We start from the raw sequence: 16,951 nt of genomic DNA on the forward strand, positions 1-16,951 counted from the left end.
GAAATTCTATGCAATATTTAATCTGACTGGAGCCAGAAGGATGAGGAGTTGAAAGAAAGAGCCAAAAATGGAGTTGATAAAAGAAAAAGCCAGATCTTAAGTACGTTTTCTATGCTGAAGATTTTAGAACTAGTCACATGGATGAAGAGAAATGGAAAAAAATATTTCCATTAGAAGAGAAACATGACCAGATTTAGGGTACGTACAGAAAGATCACTCTGGACACATTATTATGCATGAACTTGGGTAAGGCAAGAGAGCAGAAATAGATAGAATGGTGGCTGCAATAGCCCAGGTAAGAAGTGATGTGCAACTGAACAAAGGCTGAGGCACTGAGGATGGGAAGAAGGAGAAACTTCCAGAAGTCATATAGACAGAACTTATTGACAGATTTGTTTTAAAGGAGAAAATAGGTGAGAAGCCCAGAGTGACCTCCGGTTTACTAGCTTGAGTAAATAAGTTGCATCACCAAGATGTAAAATACAGTTAAATGAGTAAGATTAGCATGTACTGGGATATGTCAAGACTGAGGTGTTTATAATCGCCACACATAGATTTGTTTTCGGCTGTTTCAAACTGAAGAGTTTGAGAAAATTAGAAGGATTGTAGTTTAGGACATAAATTCAGAAAGCATTAGAACATAGCCTGTAGAGTTGGAATAGCACAAGGCTAAGATTGGAACCCTAGAAAATAGCAACATTGAAGGGGTGGAAAAAGAAGAAGGAGACATAAATGGAAGGGCTAGAAAGGTATAAAGAAAATCTTAAGAATAAGATGCCCTAGAAAAAAACCAAGGGGAAAATTTCAAGAAGGGTTTTACCAACTTGTTAGTCAAGTAGAATTTCAATAACATAAGGACAGTGAATATTCATTAAGTATTATAATAAGCATGTGTCATTGGTAACCTGGCCAAGAGAGATTCATTTGACTGGTAGCAACAGAAACCAGAATGAAGGGAGCTGGAGAACTAGAAATTGAGGAAGTGTAGATATGGAAAGTTGACTGTGTAGCTAAAGAAGTCCATTGCAAGCTTATAATAGAAGAAAAAGCAAGGCAGAAATGAAAGATACTGCAGTATGTTTATATGTTCAGGGAAAGATTAAAGATTCAGAAGGAAAGTAAGATAATTGAGGTAGCTACTTCACTGAGGAAGCCACTTCTACTATTATTAAATTTTCTCTGTAAACCTTAGCACGTTGTTTTTGTACCTCTCTATCTCCCTTCATTCTGCTTTGAAATAGAGGGCAGATAAAGGGTACTTTTCCATTTGTACATACTACATTCTCTAACACCCCATAGATTCTAAATAAAAGCCCACCGAAAAATATTTTGGCATTACCGGCCTTGGTGTTTAACATAGATAGAAAATTTTGAGGAAGAGTGAGAAAGGAGAATTAACCACACTTTCAGTGGGCAGAGGGGCAGTTCTGATCAGTGTTGTAAAGGGTAGCCACAGGGGGGTTGTGTGGTGGACTAGAGGGAAGTGGGGCATGGCACAGAATACATGATGGAACTCAGGGATCTATTTATGCCACTGCTCACAGGTGCCCCCCAAGATTCACCCACTTGCTTGATGAAAAAACCCTGTGCTAGGTTTCTGACTTAATGGGTCTTCTCCTTTTCCTAATACAAATATAAAATGATCCACTTGCTCCTAATGTTGGTAAGAATTGTTTTGAATTTCATCCTGTCAAAATCATTACCAATTTATCCAAACAGAAATCTCATCTTCCTACGTGAGTCTTCCCTCTGTTTGAACCTCATCCCCCAACATTCTATTTTACCATCCCTGATGTACATCCCCCTTAATGCTCTGTCCTTTTCTAGCGTTGTTTGACATAATCTTCATATCTCTTCATGCTCCTTAGATGACATTTGTGGATCAATCCTCCTATCTGCTTCCAGTCATCACACATTAGCCGTTTGCTCAAGAAGAGTCAAACCTCTACTGCCTGAATGAGCCCAGGACACTTGCCTCTATCCATCCAGTGTTATCACCTAGGCTCTAACTCTGTTAAAGTCCCTTTCTTCACTACTGAACATTGGAAAATGGGCATGGACGAGTGAGAAAGTCTGGAACAGGAGGAAAAGAAAAGGGAACAGATTCCTAGATGTTCCAGCAAGTGGAAGTACATATAAAAACATAAGTCAATAATGTGGTCCATAGAGTAAAAACTAATTTATTGTTTCTAAAACTGGATTGGCAATATTAACCAACATGAACCACGTATCTAGTATGTACCAGACATTCTTCTGAGTATTTGATGTGTATTAATTTAATGTCAGAAGTACAATGCCAAGAGCAAAGTAGTTGAGAATCTTTCTCAATCCTGTTCCAATTAGTACATCTGGAGTGGACTATCCAACACAGGGCACTATGCATTAAAAAGTTTTTTGTCAAACTGAGACACGGTCATATAGTTACAGGATGATAAGGGGCATTGCTCTCTACTGAAGGAAGGGGGTCATTTTTACAAATTGTATGTGTGTGGCCTCCAGAAAACAAGACTATCAATGATAACATTAAAATTTATGAATGGCTATTAGGGGAAAAGGACAAAATAAGGACCACTAGAGAGAAATCACAGAAAAAATGATCTTGATTAAATATGAAGAATGTTCTAACAGTCTAAAGAAAGTTATATTTTTCTATTTTAAACTGCTCTTCTGAGACAGAGTTCAGAGAAATATTGACCAGCTTCTTCATCAATACTTTCTTTGAACCCTTGATCCAGGTGACCAGTGACATACTTAACCCAGCATGCCTGGCTCTGCTCTATCTCTATACCCTTTATCCCATTGTGGGATCTATAGACCTTCTGTTCCTGGTCAGGCAAGTTGAAGCCCAATCTTTCACTTTCACTACACACCCTACCCAAGTAAGAAAATCAAACCCTCTTATCTGAAGGCAGAAGGAAGAAATACAATCTAGGAGGCTGTTTACTGAAGTGTTCGGAATCATAATGCATCGAGTTGCCACACTTCCCACCTCTCTGCCTATAAGGAAAGGATCCCCGCCTGCCTCGTATCCTCCCGGTCACTCTTCCTATCTAGGTCCAATATAGCCTAGGCTCCCCTCCCTTGGCCCTGGGACTTACAGAGGATGCAAAAGAATGAGCTCTTTTGTTGTAACTTCTGCAGGGGTGGCCATGCTAGGATTGTGGTGAATAAATCATGAGGGTTTTATGAACTCTTTAACCTCTCTTACCCGTCTTCTTAGACACAGATGGGAAAACATGGCTTGGGAAGCAGAGACTTGGAGGAGGAGGAACCCAGTCCCTGGGGAAACCTGTCTTATTGTGCCCCAACAAGTAGGAAGTGGGGGTGTGAGGGATGAAGTGGTTTGAAACTAAGATAATAAATTCTCTAGAACCCAGAATCCAGGAATCTGGTATGTAAGTCGGACACACAGACATGGATGAAAATACAGAAAAAGAGATTATAGAGCAACTCCTTTATAATAACTCCAAGTGCTTTCTGAGTGACCTAAATTACTGAAGTTTTATGTATTTTTTTTCTCATCCCTTAGATATGAAAAAGCAACTCTTCGGGTTAGAAACTATTATCCCCACTGTGTAGGGGGGAGACGGAGAAAGCCTTGCCCCAAATCACATAGCCAGCCGCATTTAAACCTCCTCTACCTGGTCTAATGTCTGTTTTCTAAATGACTCCTCTCTAGTCTCCACTTACACTGATGAATACGACTATACGTATTGCAATTCTAAACAAGATTTTAGAAAATCAAGTTCAGTAAACTATTAACTTTTCTAAACTAACAAATGTATTTATCTCCTAAGGAATGTGAAAAGAGTTGAATACAGACAAATCTACCAATCTTGTTTATTATACTGAGGTTGTGGATAAGCATAGGAATAAAGTCATTCAATTTGAATGCAAATTTGAATCCCAGCTCTGAAATTATGTACTAAGCTCTTCAAACTTTGACATGGTATACAATGGTGATAAGATAAGCATGGCTCCTGCCTTCAACAAAATTTTATTCTAATTATGTGATTTTTAAAAGAAAATAGGTATCTCTAAATGTATTTGCATAATTTCTCAGATATATTGTTCAGCAGAGATGCAAGAAGAACAGAGAATAGAAAGCCACACAAAATTATGTTGTAATGCTGTGCAAATGGACTCATAAGTGTATGTATCCATAGATACAAATACATCCAATGCATGTAAATATTTATATACTCAATGTATATAAATACACAAGTGTATGTGTATATATTCTAATATTCTTATGTGTAATCAAGTTGCTTCTAGAAGGAGACACAAGTAATTTGTAATAGTTGCGCCTGGGAAGGACAAATATGTGCTTGAAAGACAGAAATAGAATAGTATATTAGAGATTGCTAACTGCTTACTCAATATTCCCTATTATTCCTTAGTAACAAACATCATGATTTTATTGGGGTACCCACATATACTGCAAAAATATGACACTTCCCAGACTCCAGATGTTAATTGATGTCATGTGGTAGAGCCTCCAAGAAGACTCTTTGATGTGAACTAACTCAGCTGAGAAATGAAGATTGTATGCCCCACCGTCTTCTAAACATAGCAAAGCAGAAATAGATAAACTGGGGCATTGATGTCTTTGTGATGATCTGATTTTGGCTCTAGATGTCCACCCCTGAACTTCCTTTACATGAAGGACTAATGTAAAGTCTAATTTGTTTAAGCCACTATTATTTGGGCTTTCTATTATGTGCAGTCAAAAATAATACTAACTGATACAGAGAATGAATTACTTTTAATAAATAACATTTTTAGCTTTTAAAATTTGAACCATGTGCATATATTATGTATTTTTAAATTATGTTTTAGATTTTACTGTTTTGATGATAGAAATAAAATATAAAACACATAAATTCAGAAACCTTTGGTAATTATACAAAAGGAAATATACGAAATCCTGATGTGATGATCATATCAGGTCAAGTGAGTCAAAAAGGCCTTAGCACAGAGAGATATGGAAACAAGAGCAGAAGCAGGGCAACCAGGGAAAGGCTGTCATTTAATCCAGGCTAGAGATGGCCTGAAGCAGGTTGGTGGCAGAGGAAATGAAAGGGAGTAGACACATTTGGAGAGAAAAGTCAAGTAGATATACTGGTGACGAAGAAACAAAGAAATTAACGTAGAAATCAAATATGATTCTTCAGATTCCGTCTTGGGAAACTTGGTGGATATGGGCCCATTTACCTTAATGATATCACACAGTAAGATTTCTGAATAGTGTTGAATTTACATCTGAAGTTTGTGATGATATATTTAATGTGAAACCAATAGCTTTATTAAGGGATTTTTTTCTGACAAGTTTCAAACTCTCACAGAGGAGACAGGTATTTGTATTCAAACAGAATCTGGGTGTTTTCAAATAATACAATGGAGGGAGCAAAAAAAAAAAAAAGTTAGGCTATTTCCAGGAGAGTCATGAAATGGTGGGCCATACAATCTAAGCTAAGCAAAAAATAACAAGACAAGAGAAGGATGAGTTGGTAGTCTTGACATTCAGCAATTGCAATTTTGCTAGGGATTCCTGAAAAATTGAGCCTGAAGTTAGAAAGTGTATAGTGTTTCAAATCTAAATTTTGGAGGGAGCTAACCACAAAGATGAGATAAGTCAAAACTGGGAGTGTAAACAAGAAAGGTTAAGTTTTGGGTACAGGCTGAACTAAGCACACAAACATTTTCCAGTTTTACCAGCAATGGGACTCCCATTGCATTCTCATTTCATCAAATGACATTCTGATGAAAAATAAATGCATACCACAGAAATGAAAATTGACAAATGGGACATAATTAAACTTAAGAGCTTCTGGACAGCAAAACAAACTATCAACAGGGTAAACAGACAACCTACAGAATGGGAGAAAATATTTGCAAACTATGCATCTGACACAGGTCTAATATCTAGCATCTGTAAGGAACTTAAACAAATTAACAAGCAAAAAACAAAAACTCCATTAAAAAGTAGGCAAAAGACATGGACAGACACTATTCAAAAGAAGATGTGGCCAAAAAGCATAAGGAAAAAATGCTCAATATCACTAGTAATTAAAGAAATGCAAATAAAAACCACAATGAGATACCATCTCACACCTGTCAGAATTGGCTACTATTAAAAAGTCAAAAAATAACGCATGCTGGTAAGGTTGTGGAGAAAAATGGAATGCTTGTACATTACCAGTGAGAATGTAAATTAGTTCAGCCACTATGGAAAGCAGTCTGGCAAATCCTCAAGGAACTTAAAACAGCACTACCACTTGACTCAGCAATCCCATTACTAGGTATAGAGCCAAAGGGATATATCTATATATAGTTTTCCCATAAAGACACATGTATTTGTATGTTCATTGCAGCACTATTCACAAGAGCAAAGATATGGAATCAACCTAGATAAGCATAAGTGGTATACTGGATAAAGGAAATATGGTACATACACACCATGGAATACTACACAGCCATAAAAAAGAACAAGGTCCTGTCTTTTGTAGCAAGGTGGAAGGAGCTGGAGGTCATTATCCTGAGAAAACTAATGCAGGAACAGAAAACCAAACACCACATGTTCTCACTTATAAGTGGGAGCTAAACATTGAGTACATGTGGACACAAATAAGGAAACCACAGACTCCAGGGCCTACTTGACAGCGGAGGTTGGGACGAGGGTGAAGATCACTGAGCTACCTATTGGGTATAATGCTTATTATCTGGTTAACAAAATGATCTGTACACCAAACCCCTGTGACATGTAGTTTACCTATATAACAAACCTGCACATGTACCCCTGAAACTAAAAGTTGAAAAAAAAAGAAAAAGAAATGCATACAAATTAAGTAATTTATAATTATAGGAGGAACTACATACAGTACAATTAATTTAAGGCAAATCTGAGGGAAATTTGGAAGTGGTTTAAACTTCAGCAAATAATATGTTCAGAAACAATTTTAGATCTGTTTTAATGCTTAGCCTATAGTATATCCCACTGACTTTAGACAAATTATTTTGTTAGGTAATAATTTATTCAATGTCTTTGTTATCTTATCTGATCCACGTATAGACATCATAGCCTGGAAGATACCCGAACTAGAAAATGGGAAGAAAATTATTCTCCTGGTGGCATTTGTAATCTGTGTAACTGTAGCCACCTGCTGCTTCGGTGGAACTCCCTGTCCCTTTCTATTGTGCAGGAGGAACAGTCCCATCCGTAATAGATACGGAGAGAAAAACAGTGATAACAACTCAGTGGGCAAGCAGGGCAAGAGCTGTTTCTGCAGAGAGCTTAGTAGCACAGCCCTATTCACTTTTGCTGGGACGTATGTGTCTGGTACATAATGAGGCTGTGCAGAGATAGCACCGGAACAGACTGATAACCAAAACTGAGATTTCAAAAGGGAGGCTATAATCGAGCCAATAAAAAGTGAAAGGGCTGCTTTATAGTTCCCAGTCCTCCCATTCTTATTTTTTTCTGTTTTCCACGAGCTCCAACCTGGACAGTTTTAAATGTGTCCATGAATTCGTTCAGTTCTTACATTTGCTTGCTTATAAACACTGATGCATTTGTCTCATCAATCCAATACTCATCCTTTAAACTACCACTCTGAACAATACAGCACAATCAATAATAATTTTTAATTTTTTCTCTGATTACAGAATAATATGTCAACATTCTAAAATGCAAATTATATAATATTGTATATCATTTAATATCCAAAATCCCACCAATCTTCACTTAAATACTTTAAACATAATTTTAAAATAGTGGAGACTGATAATAAAACTCCAGTCTCCTCCACAGCCAGCTGTGTGAATTACTCATTTCCTATTGCCATTGGCATTTCCCCGTCTTGATAAATCTGCTCTGTCTAGGCAGTGGGCAAGGTGAACCCACTGGGTGGTTACAAATTTGGGGGCTTGTCTGGGATAGTCCTTGTGGCTACCTGCCCATGGTTCTATAGTCTCCCCTCTGGCAACAGATCTAGAGGCCAGCCCAAGCAGCCGCCTAGTTCTCCTGGACTAGAGGCTGACTCTGGTACCACCTTTGCCAGCAGGGCACTGCTGACCCAATGTGTATGGATTTAATTGCAGTGGAAAAATAGTCCTGGGTAAGATTTCCCATAACTGTAGCCCTATCACAGCTTGTCTGACTGTAGCCCCACTGCAGTGTGCCTGGGTTGGTGAGCATCCTAGGTGCTGCCAGTGCCTCCTTCCTTCTCCTGTTTCTGTAGCGCCATGGTGGCGTGTCTGTCTGTAGCCCCATGGGGGGGTGTCTACTTGTAGCTCCACCACTGGGTGTCTGTCTCGGTTTGGCTCTTTCAGGGGTCTCGTTTTGTCTGTAGCCGCATTGCTGGATGTCTGTCTCAATTCAGAACCTGGGGGTTTCGGTTGGCTCTCCCTAATTAGTAAAAAGAGTCTTGGTTTGGGAGACTTCTCCTTATTCAGGAAGATTTTGGGGAGATTTCTTAAACAGAGAATAGCAGGATAGTTTGGAAGGGATACACTTGGAGTTCTTGGTTAGGGATCTGATTTGGAAGGCCTTCTGTCCGTGTTGTCTTTGTATATGTGTGTGTATGTGGAGGGGACCTCAGAGGGAATTGCTGATGGAAGTTTAGTAGGCCTAACTCAGAAAACCCTCCTTATTTGTCTGGTCACATTCGTTGAGCCCTAAAGGAAGCTCAACAGGCCTGTCTCAGGGTGACTATTTGCTCTGTGCCTTGCCCAGAGACCACCCATTGTGAGTTACCATTCAGAGGTCATCCCTTCTCACTTGGAGTAGATCAAAGACAACAGGGACCAACAGGAGAAAGTTTGAGCTTTGCCAGGCTGATATGGGGTGCTGAATGAGGTGGGTAGTACCTGCTTTGTTATGTGTATTTTGCTGGAATTGAAAATGTTAATTCATTTCCCCATGTAGCCCATTGGGCAACATCTTGCAAAATTGAGAATCTTTTCTCCATGGCTTCATCAAACAGAATTTTCTTTTGTAAAGTGGCTTGACCCTCACAGCTATGGCACAGAGAGCAGGGTCATCAAAACTGCTCCATTCTTCTGGAAGCTACAGAGAAAGGGATCCTGGAAACCTGGTATGCTGGCAAAAAGGGTAAGAAATTCTTACCAGCCCAGTTTCTCGTCTCATTCTCTGTCTCTCTCTCTCTCTTTCTCTCTCTCTCTCTCTCTCTGACTCTCTCTCTCTATTCTCTCTCTCTGACTCTCTGTGTGTGTGTGTGTGTAAATGGCAAACGTCACTATTTGTCTTCTCTGCAAGAGTTTGATTGATAGAAAAAAGGATTTGTGAGACTAGTCTCAGGCTATAGCAAATCTGGTGCACATTGTGCTAAGAATTTTTCTTTCTGTAATGGAGACGGGGTATCACAGGATAGAATGCGGGTTTGAGATCCCTATAACCCTGCTTTCAAGCCAGGCCAGTAGGCTAATCAGCTACAAACTTTGTTGCATGTCCCTGAAACCAATACCAAATGAAATTTCTGTCTTGTTTTGTGTCCTTAAGAGCTTAACCCTGGGACTATATGGGGATACTTTCTCTTGGTCTCCACCATCTAGAGGACAGAAATTTGGGGGTTCACATTATAGTTAGACCTAAAAATTATCTTGAGCAGTTAAAAGCCTTTTCATGCTTGAAATTGGCTGCTCTAGGCTTCTGGAAAGAGCAATAGAAACTGCTCGATGCTGTGTAGCTCAGTAGCTAAGGCTTTATCTTTTGACAATTGTGACAAGGGTTCAATTCTTGGCTTCCAGAAGGATTCCTTCGTGGTTTGTTATTTGTGTAACTGCCATTTATTGAGGGTTTTTTTCCCCATGGATAGCCTCTGATTTCCTGTCTTGAATTTTCCTTTCCCTGAACTACCCTTGGGGAGATTCTAAATCTTGTAAAAATAGAAACTACTTACCATCTCTGAGACATCTTATGCATCCATAGTTAAGTCAACCTTAGTTAAAACTTATTAATTAATTTCATGTGGGAAGTTACCTATGGTAGAATTCAAAAGCCAGAAATACTGGCTGTCCTAGCTAGAGTCTGGTAATAAAAGATTTAAAAGGATTTTTTTTTAGAAAAAAATAGCTCTATGGCTAAAATCAGCTTAATTAAAAACAGATATCCAAGTTAAATGTATTTAAGAGGGCTTTATCTTTTTCCTCTTCTTGAATCATGTTCTTCTGAAAGTTTTTTTCTTCTCAGTAGACTGAATTGTTTTTCTCCATTTTGTCTTCTTCCCACTCTTGATGCCCACATGAGAGAACCTAAGATAAATTCTAACAGCCTGGTACTCCTGGAGAAAAGCAGAGGAGGCACCACAGACTCCATTCCAGGAAAAACCTCTGTTTTCCTCACAGAAGCCCAAGAATGGAAAGAGAATAGATCCTTCTCAAAATCTAAGACACTGTTCTGTTTTGCATTGTATTATCTGACAGTTTTGACTTTTGGGGGTATCAAAAATTACTTTGCGTTATAGGAGAGCTTTTAGCCTTGGTGTGTAATAACTAGGTAGGAAATATACTTTAAGGGATGGCTAATGGCAGTTATGGAGAGATACTTGGCTCTTTACATGCCTGGATCAGAGAAGCTTGCCCTTGGCCATGGAAGATATGGAAACATCCCTACCTCCTACTGAGAGGTGAGACTCTCAGGGGAATGGGCTGATTACATAATGGACTGATTGGCTTCAGGTTGCCTTGCAATGAAATGCATGCTGAAAACACTGCACAGTTTGAATTGTCATTATCCAGTTTTAGAGACAAGGTCACTCTAGTTTCATAAAATAAGTTGGTAAAAATTTTCCATCTTTTTCTATTATCTTGAAGAATGTATGCATGATAGAGATGATCTATTTCTTAAAATTTTAGAACTCACCTATAAACCCATAGTGTACTGAAGCTTTTGTTGGGAAAAGGCCTTTAATTAATATTTCAAATTTTTAATGGTTATCTATATATTTGAGTTTTATTATCTGAAGCTACTGGTGATTTTTAAATTTTTAGTTTTTCAAATTCATTGACATAAAAGTTATTCAGAACATTATATAGAATTTTATTGTTTTCTTATATGTTTGACTCTGTTAGTTGTCTTTCCAACACCCATTCCATCTCACTATCATCCCCTCTCCATTTCTTCCTTGATAGAAGATATCGTGAAGTTCCCTCACATGCATATGCTAATCAGTACATTGCTGAACACTCAAGGGGGAATTTCTATAAATCTTTGGGATTCTCTTTCTATGCAGTTTTCTCTTCCTCAATACTCTGCCTTGTGAACTCTAGCTTCCTTGGACTCCCTTCCCCTTCTCCTGGACACAGAAAGATTGCCAGGCTGCAGCTGAGTTTGCCCTCCCTTTGACATAGCCTGGAATCTCTCCCTAATGAATTGGAACAATCGCTTTCCAGTAAACAAGACTCACCTTTTTTGTTTCTTATCTCTTGGGGATCACTGTCCTCCATTGCCTGATGTCCAATGCCTTCAGAACCATTATTTCACATATTTTGTTCAGTTTTCTAGTTATTTCAAGTGACAGGGTAATCTAGCTCCTGTTACTTCATATTGACCAGCTAAAGTCCCTCTTGAGTATATAAAATCATGCTATACCAGCAGATTAAAGCACAATTTAACTCATCTCCTCACTGGGTTCATGGTTGGATTTGTGGCTGCATAAGCCTCATCCTTCTCCACAGTCAAGTGAGATCAGGCCAGGCACAGTGGCTCATGCCTACAATCCCAGCACTTCGGAAGGCCAAGGTGAGTGGACCATCTGAGGTTGGGAGTTCTAGACCAGCTTGGCCAACATGGTGAAACCCCGTCTCTACTAAAAATATAAAAATTAGCCGGGCATGGTGGCATATGCCTGTAATCTTAGCTACTTGGGAGGCTGGGTCAGGAGAATCTCTTGAACCCGGGAGGCAGAAGTTGTGGTAAGCTGAGATCCAGCCATTGCATTCCAGCCTGGGCAATAAGAGCAAAACTCTGTCTAATAAAATAAAATAGAGTTCTATTTCACAGCTGATGCTTTCATACCTTAGAAGGACTATGCATCACAGTGAAGGAAAATATACATCTGTAAGAACCTGAGGCCAGAATGATTTGGGGACTCCAAAATGTATCTAAAACATTTGATGAAAATAAATTTTAGGATAGGAAAAGAGCAGCAGCATCCAGAAATGGGAAATCAAGTGAAATGCAACTAATGCAGGACCTTCAGGATTAAGAATGGCATTTGAATGTTTTTAAGTAAAAAGTCTACCCAAACTTTCTTTCTTGTGTGTGCAATCAGATTTGTGACCAGAATTAACGAGACTATCTTAGGGAAGACCATGTAACTATAAACCTTTTCTCATGAAGCAAAGCAAGCACAACCTCCAGGTCAGAATTCCATAGAGTGAAAGCAAGGGCCAGCAAGGGCAACTGTCTCCTTGCTGGGCTCATGGTTGGATTTGTGGCTGCATAAGCCTCATCCATCTCCACAGTTAGCAGAGATCTGTTCCCAGCTAAAGCTTTAAGCTTTAGTTCATCTAATATTTGCAATTTGACATTCAAAAGATATTTCACAGGACAAAGAAGATCATATTTGATAGAAACAAGAGATTAAATTATAATGGCCCTTACTTTCACCCTATGGAATTTTGCAAGTAAGAATTATCTCTGACTTTGTTTGGTTCTGGAGAGCCCAATCTCTGTCTTAGCCCATAAAAAAGGGAAGTTTATGCAATATTTCTTGAATAACCAAAGAGTGAAGCTGACAAAACCCACAGAAGTGTCAGCATACAAACTTGAAAATGTAATCACCTTTCTCTTCCTCTCATCTACTCCACACATCCAATTGATAACCAAGTTCTGCTCATCCTTTAAATAAATTTCTTTAAAATACTTTATAACCGCTTTTTCATTCCTTTCACAATTAAAGGAATCAAGCAACTCCCCTGCTTCCCAACATTCACCAAGATATTGTTATACTCTAATGCCAGATAGCACATATCTATTTATTCCATATTTGCAATTTGCAATTCAAAAGATATTTGACAGGACAAAGAAAATTATATTTGATTAAAACAAGGATTTAGTACCCTCTACATTTCTTTCATTATTTTTTCTTTCTTTCTTTCTTTTTTTTTGAGATGGAGTCTTGCTCTGTCACCCAGGCTGGAGTGCAGTGGTGCGATCTCAGCTCATTGCAACATCCACCTCCTGGGTTCAAGTGATTCTCCTGCCTCAGCATCCTGAGTAGTTGGGACTACAGGTGCACACAACCACACCCAGCTGATTTTTGTATTTTTAGTAGAGACAGGGTTTCACCATGTTGGCCAGTCTTGTCTCAAACTCCTACCTCGGCCTCCCAAAGTGCCGGGATTACAGGCATGATCCACCATGCCTGGCCTATGTTTCAAATGCTTTTAATTTAATAATTTTGGGATATACTCACCAGAACCGGTGTTTAAGGACCTCTTAATACAGTGGCCCTTGCTTTAAGCCTGTGGAATTTTGCAAATAAGAATTATCTCTGACCTTTGAGTAAGGTTCTTAAATGAGCCTGAACCTCAGTTCTCTATTACCCATGTAAATAATGACAGTGTTGCCTACCATCTACAATAATATGTTGTTTCTTCACCCATTTTCACCAGATTATGACATCCAGAAGTTTAACAATATGCCATACATACATTCCCCACACTCCACGTTCTTGAGCTCCAAAGCATATGGGGTATGGTTTTGAGTACACAGAATGCCCCCAAATCACCACAGTCAGTTTGCCCACTTCCCACACTGCTGGTCTTCTCATTCCTACCTCTGCCAGCTGGATCCTCAGTGTCCTGGTCTTGTCATAAAGAATTTCAAGGTTTGTGAGCCTTCCACTGGGCATAAACTGGTACTATGATTAATATCTTTTGGTGACAGAAGCCTGGGCAGTCAGAAAAAGATTGTGGCAACATCTCTGGGTTCCATTCCTCTGTTTGGTTCTTTTTGACTCTGAAGGTGGAGGGTGATTAGAGAAGACCTATTGACAGCAACAAATTCATAAAAATGATGCAGAGATCCTGGCCTACAGAGCAGAGCCAGGGCTTCAATGGTGTCTGAGGAATTAATGCCCCACCACTCATCAGATGTGACCTTTGTCAGTGTTTCTCCCTAAATTTGTGCTTTCTAATATATAAAGTGGAATAATAATCCCACCCTGCAGAACTTTTGTGAGGATGAGATTGTTCAAATATGTAAATATTTAAACACAAAGTTAAATCTCTAAGAATGTTAGTTACATGAACTAGGCAAATGAATTTATGTCAGGTACTAAGGAGCCCTCACTAATTCCTGATACTGGAGAGAGAGAAATGGGTAGGAAATACTCGGTATTTAAGCATTAGTTTGTTGTTTGGAATCACAGCTCCTGAAATAGAAACAGTAATAGGTGCTTCTACAGAGAGTCCCTTCCGTGTTTTCAAAGGCCCCTCTGTAGCAACTTCTAAAATTCCTGCTTTAACTCTTTAGTTTGAAACCCACATACAAAAGGGTTTAATGCAGGAGGACTAAAGGGATGAAGGACATTAAACAGGATCAGGATGTCCATGGGGACCTTCTTTCTGGCCACATTTGTCAACACCACAACCAGCAGGTGCTGAAGAAGAGGATGAGGATAAAGTGGGAGCCACATGTGCTCAGGGCCTTCACTGCCACCCCCTCCACATTGAATCTAAGCACAGCTCTTAGAATGAAGGTATAGTAGAGGAAGATGAGGATGAAATCCGAGCCCAGCAAGGTCCAACCGGCCACAAATTGGTAGATTTTGTTAAGAGTGAAATTATCACAGGAGAGCCTGGACACAGACCGGCTGGCACAGATGCAGTTCTCAATCACATTTTTCCCACAGTAATGGAGCTGGGCAGAGAGAATGGGAACAGGTGAAAGCAGCAAAGCATTCTGCACCACAATGAAGACACTAGCTTTGGCCACAAATTGATTAGTGATGATGGACAGGTACTGCAGTGGGTGCAGATGGCCACATAATGATCATAGTTCTTGACCGTGAATGTGCAGGACTCCATGGGGAGGAAACTGTTCATGATGAACATCTGAAGGAAGCAGGCAGGGAAGCTGATCGACCTAAGATCAAACCAGAAGATGGCCAGGACCTTGGGGGTGACGGTGAGGCAGAGCACGATGTCCAGTAGGGAGAGGAGGCTGAGCAGGTAGTACAGGGGCAGGTGCAGAGAAGCCTCCAGGTGGATGGTGATCGGGGGGGTGGTGTTGGCCCCCATGGCCAGGAGGAAGAGGAGGCTGAAAGGCAGGGACAGCCCGTGCTGCCAACTCTGAAAGTTGGGGAAGCAGATGAGGAGGAATTCAAAGACTGGGACAGTGGAGTCGTTGCTGGGTAATGTCATGAAATAAATTCTCAGTTGAGAAAATTTCACCTGGATTTTTGTATGATAAGACACATTAATTAGGTCAATGGAGAACAAAGTTGTCAAAATATTTGCTAACACTTTCTCATCCAGAAAACTGATGAGATACTGATAGGAGATATAGATGAGAAATGGAAAAATGTATGATATACTCCCAATCCTATTATAAAGTAGAAGAAAATGAAGTTAAACACTGATTAAATATAAAAGAGAATCACTCAAACCTCTGTCATTCTGACTTCCTGTACTGCTGACACAACTCATCCTAGGACATACTTAATCCAAGCCTGCACAAGTGCAATTCATTGTTTCTATAGAAAGTTAGGCTCAAAGACAGGCTGTTCTCATTAAAATGTGTAACTGCCAACCTCAAATGAGTACTTAATATACATATTACATATTCATCACAATAGTCTTCTCTGGTTAATTCATTCTTCAACCCATTTCAAGCAATTTTTCAAATTTTCAAAGTTCTTTTCAAATACAAAATCTCCTCTCTCAGATAACTCTCTAACCACTTCATAAAGACAGCAGAAACATCAGATGCAAGTCCTCTACTTCCCAAAATAGATTCATAAACCCATCAACATCTACATCCTTGATCTCTTCATTGCATCAGTAGAATCAAGGATCTATCCCTCCTCCAAATAGCAATCCTTGACCTCACATTTGGATGCTATCTACCTTGACCTTAGGAACCTTGACTTATGAATCATCCTGCCCATTCCCTATGTATTCAACTTCTCTTAAATCCTTCCCATAAATATTCAATATTTCCAAGTCTTTCATATCCTAATTATTTTTATTTTCTTTATCTGTCCCCCATCTCCACTTAGTGTAAAAACCATGATTTTATTTTGGGGGGAAATATACTAAATCTCTTTCTTCTTCTTTCACACCCAAACTTAAGGGTCCAAAAGAGGCAAAGGACATCTAAAAAGGGAGAAGTGACTGTTGGCCTCAGTAGTCCAATTGAGAAGTGATCAGTGAGTGAATAAATGGCTCTGAGATGGCTCTGAGGATGAGGCAAAGGGGCATATCTTGGAGGTATAAATATGACAGACAGCGATTAGACTGACTACTTGTATAGAAGAAAAGAGGGTAGGATTCTAAAACTATACTGTCCAATCTGACTTAAATGACTAGGTAAATTTCACAAGATAAAAAGATAGGCTTTGAAAAGATTTGATTTATGTTGCAGAGGTAGAAATTATGGAACCAATTTTGATATGTTCAGCTTATTGGGTCTATAAACTATCACAACATATATGACATTAAATGTTGTAGAAAGTAGTTTGATTTCATGTGAAAGCTCAAAGATAGAGAATTGGAAATCATCAGCACATCGTGTATAGTTCAAACTATAGAACTGAATAAATTACTTAAGGGAAAAATGTAAATTTAAAATAAAACATGATAATGAAATTCTACAAAACACCTACCCTTAATCTTAGGACCAGAAGAGGTAAAGAGATTGCAAGGAAACCGAAAAGGAATGAACAGAGACATAATTGAAAATCTAATGGAGTGGACAGACATG

General features: G+C 39.1%; 1 pseudogene; it reads right to left on the minus strand.

The window, feature by feature from the left end:
* Positions 1-14,450: 14,450 nt before the first annotated feature.
* Positions 14,451-15,390, minus strand: LOC100581969 (annotated as a pseudogene).
* Between the last annotated feature and the right edge of the window lie 1,561 nt (positions 15,391-16,951).

This window comes from Nomascus leucogenys, chromosome 15 (assembly GCF_006542625.1).
Source record: "Nomascus leucogenys isolate Asia chromosome 15, Asia_NLE_v1, whole genome shotgun sequence".
Classification (NCBI taxonomy): Eukaryota; Metazoa; Chordata; class Mammalia; order Primates; family Hylobatidae; genus Nomascus; species Nomascus leucogenys.